A 4,505-nucleotide genomic window follows, 5' to 3' on the forward strand; every position below is an offset into this window, starting at 1 on the left:
GTAATATTAGGCCAGTCAGAACAATTTAGGACAAAGCCCAGTGAAGCCAGATTAAATCAGTTAGACTTTAAGATTAGATCAAATGAAAGCTATAATCTTCGAGGCTTAGGTCTAGGAAGAATTAATACCAAGAAGGAAGCAATGTGGGTTCAGCACAAGCTCTGTATTTCCACAGATTGGGTAATGCTTTTCTCTCATCACTTAATCAGAGCGAATAAAAGTGACAATTACAGATTTGGCTCTCCCTGGAGTATGAGACTAAGACTAAAAACAAAAATGCAATACCTTTTACTATTTTCAAAAATGTGTGTACCTTTGTACATAAGATTTTTCTTTTTAAAACTTCCATTTACTTATTTATTTTATTATGTATTTGCTTGTTTATTATTTATTTGCTTTACAATCCAAGCACAACACAATTCCTCTCTCCCCAGTCCACCCTAACGTGGCATCTCCCCCAATGCCTTCTATCAGAGACAGCCCCCACTCCAGTTGTCCCCCAGTGTCATTCTTTGTTGGATTTTTGTTTGTTTGTTTTTAATTTGGATTTTCTGGGCTTGGTTTTCTTTTGTTTTGTTTTATTTTATTTCTTCTTTTTTATTTTACTCATTCACTTCCCCCATTCAAGTTACTCCCATCCACAGTCCTTCCCCCAGTGCTGCCTTCTCTTCTCCTCTGAGCTGGTGGGGTCCAGCTGGGTATCTCCCCATCCTGTGACAACATGTCTCCATGAGGCTAGGTACTTCCTCTTTAGCTAGACCAGACAAGGAAGCCTAGCTAGAACATATTCAACTCACAAACAACAGTTTTTGAGATAGCATCTGTTCCAGTTGCTCAGTACCAATATGAAAACCAAGTTGGACTTCTGCGACATATGTGTGGGGAGGTCTAGGTCCAGCCTGTGTATGTTCCTTGGTTTGTAGTTTAGTCTCTAAGAGCTTCAGGTGTGCAGGTTAGTTGACTCTGTTGGTCTTCCTATGGAGTTCCCATCCTCTTTGCGCATCACAACACTTCTATCCATTCTTGCAAGAGTCCCCAACATCCATTCACAGTTTGTGCATGTCTGCATCTGTCTGAGTCAGCTACTGGATGGAGCCCTCAGAGGACAAACATGCTAGACTCCTCTCTGTAAGCATATCAGAGTACCATTAATAGTGCCAGGGATTGGTGCTTGACCATGAGATGGGTCCAAGTTGGACATGTTATTGGAAGGAACCTCCTCAGACTCTATATCCCCTATACTGAGAGTCACAGATAAAGATACGCCCACTAGTTCTTGGGTGCCTGTCTTATCCCATGTCTTGTACTCTTACTGGCCTCCAACATTCCTACTCATATTAGATGGAGGTTTCCATTCATTCTCATGACTATCTGGCCATTCCTCCTTTCCCTCCCATCACCTGATCCTGAACATTCCCATTCCCACTCCCATCCCCTATCCAACCCAGTCCTCTCCTTCTACTGACTTCCTATGATGAATTTATTTTCTTTCCTAACTGATGTTCAAGCGTGATCCATCATTGTTTGAACCTTCCTTCTTCTTTAGCTTCTTTTGGGTCTGTTGAGTGTAGTGTGAGTATCCTGTATTTATTGGCTAATATCCACTTGTAAGTGAATATATACTGCATGTCCTTTTGGGACTGGGTTACTTCACTCAGGATGATACTCTCAAGATTGATCCATTTGCTTGCAAAATTCATGAAGTCTTTGAGGAGTAGCATTCCATTGAGTAGATATACCACATTTTATTTATCCATTCCTCAATGAGGTATATCTAGGTTATTTGCACTTTCTGACTATTATGAATAAAGCTGCTATGAACATGGCTAAGCAAGTATCTTTGCGGGATGTTGGATTATCCTTTGGGTATATTAAGGAGTATTATAGCTGGGTCTTGAGGTAAAACTATTCCCAGTTTTTTGAGAATCTGCCAAACTGAATTACAAACTGGTTAAACAAGTTTGCACTCCCACCAGCAATAGAGGAGTGTTCCCTGTGTTCCACATGTGCTATCACTTGAGATTTGATCTTTGTAATAACTGGTGTAAGATAGAATCTCAGAGGAATTTTTGAATCACATTTCCCTGATGATTAAGGACTTTCAACACTTCTTTAAGTGTTTCTTGTCTATTCAAGATTCCTCTACTTTGAATTGTCTGCTTAGTTCTGTGCCCCAGTTTTTAATTGAGTTATTTGGGTTGTTGGTGTTTAATTTCTTTTTTGTTTTTTGGTTTTTCGTTTGTTTGTTTGTCTGTTCGTTTTTGAGACAGGGTTTCTCTGTATAGCCCTGGCTATCCTGGAACTCACATGTAGACCAGGTTGGCATCAAACTCAGAAATCTGCTTGCCTCTGCCCCCTGAGTTCTGGGTTTAAAGGAGTGTGCCACCACGCCCGGCCCTGGTGTTTAACTACTTGAATTCTTAAAAACTTTTGGATATTAGCCCTCTGTCAGATGTAGAGTTGGGGAAGATCCTTCCTAATCTCAGGAGTACAGTTTTGTCCTGTTTATAGAATCTTTGCCTTTCAGAATTCCTGCAGTTTCATGAAGTTCTCTGTATCAGTTGTTGATCTTAGAGTCTGAGACATTGGGGTTCTGTTCAGAAAATTTTCTTCTGCACCAATATGTCCAAGGATATTTCCACTCTCTCTTCTACAAGATTTAGTGTACCTAGTATTGTGTTGTGGTCTTTGATCCATTTGGACTTGAGTTTTGGGTGGAGTGATAAATATGGATCTATTTGCATTCTTCTTTTATTAGTTTTAAGGTTTTTTACAGTCCAGTAATTGTTCCCTCCCAATCTGCCCACTCACAGTTCTTCATTCCATTCTTCCTCCCCCCAGACCCCATCTTCAAGAGGATGACCCCTCCACCACCAGGCCTCCCCACTCCCTGAAGCCTCAAGTCTCTTGAGGGTAGGCTCATCTTCTCCCACTGAGGTCAGACCAGGCATTCCTCTGCTGTATATGTGTTGGGGGCCTCAGACCAGCTCATATATGCCACCTGGTTGGTGGCTCTGTATCTACAGGCTCAATTTTCCTTTAATTAGAAAACATTACAATAGTAGTTACATATCTCTGTGTACACCTCTGTGTGTACACGTGCAGGCTCACATGTACATATTCATGTTTGTACAGAGAAATCCTGTGAAAATCATAATTTCTTCCCTCCTCAGATTAGGTAACATACCATATGATCCCTTTGGCTCCCTTCATAGAGCAACCAATGACTTTCTTCAAATTAGTAATACAGAAAACCAGGACCTGTGGTTAACAAGAGGTGTCAGATACATTTTTATAATGCTAGCACTGTCAGACAGAAGCCATTTGTGGAAATATTCTTTTCTTTCTCCTCTTAAAAGATATATTACATCATGTACAGTGAATATGTTTTCTTTTGATATAGAGATTGCTTGCAAATATTTTATAGTTTATTAACACAGGGCAACTTAATGTATAAAGTACTGATATTTATTTTGAAGATTTTTTTTTATTCATTACAATTCCAAAACAAAGTTCTGTTCCAACTTCTTGAACACAGTTTCATTGACTCATGAAGATAGGAACATTTCTGTTTTATAGACATTATCGGTTTTTTCCCTTTTAAATTTTTAATTAATGAGAGACCCATTGTATTCCCTGAATTAATAAAATCTTTAGGGAAGCAGAAACAGGATGGCTCAGAGTTATGAAATAGTTATTACCATAGAAAGCACATCACTGAGTGATCTATATTAATTGCTCTTCATGTTTACATTGATAGAACTGAGGAAAGTATTCACAATTTTGAATTAAATGAAGATTTTGATGAAATATATTTGCTGTGTTCAACTTTGTTCACCCTTTATATGTATGTATTTTGTAGAATTTGAATATACTACCTGTGTTGATTAGGATAATACAATCAGATATTTTACTCCAATTTTAATAATGCTAATCAGAATTGCAACTCATTTAAAGACTGAAACATGTTTCAATGAATCAACTTGATATTAGAAAACAAAAATTCATCTCTTCATAACCCCAGTGGAGGCCTCTGAGAGCTCCAGAAGACTCTCCACACCACAGGTCCTCAGGATCACCTCAGGATCACAGATGAGTGGAACACAATCAAATCCAGAGAATCCAGGAGGGGCTTGTGCCAGCAGGAATAGGGACAAAGGAACCCTGCCCAACCAGAGGTGGTGTTACTGTCTGGTCAGGGCCACCCTGCCCTGAAAAACAGCAGAAGCAGTTGAGCGCTCTGGAGGAATCTCCACACCACTTGTCCTTGGGATCACGGTGGCCCTTTGGAAGACTCTCCACACCACAGGTCCTCAGGATCACAGCAGAGGCAGCAGAAAGCTCTGGAGGACCTTCCACACCACAGGTCCTCCCAGGAGAAGAGTCAGCCTACAGGGAGGTCTCTGACCCCAGGACTCAGAAGGAGGATCAGAGCTCCAGCCTCCTGGACACCTGCCTTGCAAGAGGAGAGCTTGCCTGCAGAGAGTGCTCTGACCATGGGGACA

The sequence above is a fragment of the Mus pahari genome, chromosome 10 (genome assembly GCF_900095145.1).
Source record: "Mus pahari chromosome 10, PAHARI_EIJ_v1.1, whole genome shotgun sequence".
In the NCBI taxonomy this organism is placed as follows: Eukaryota; Metazoa; Chordata; class Mammalia; order Rodentia; family Muridae; genus Mus; species Mus pahari.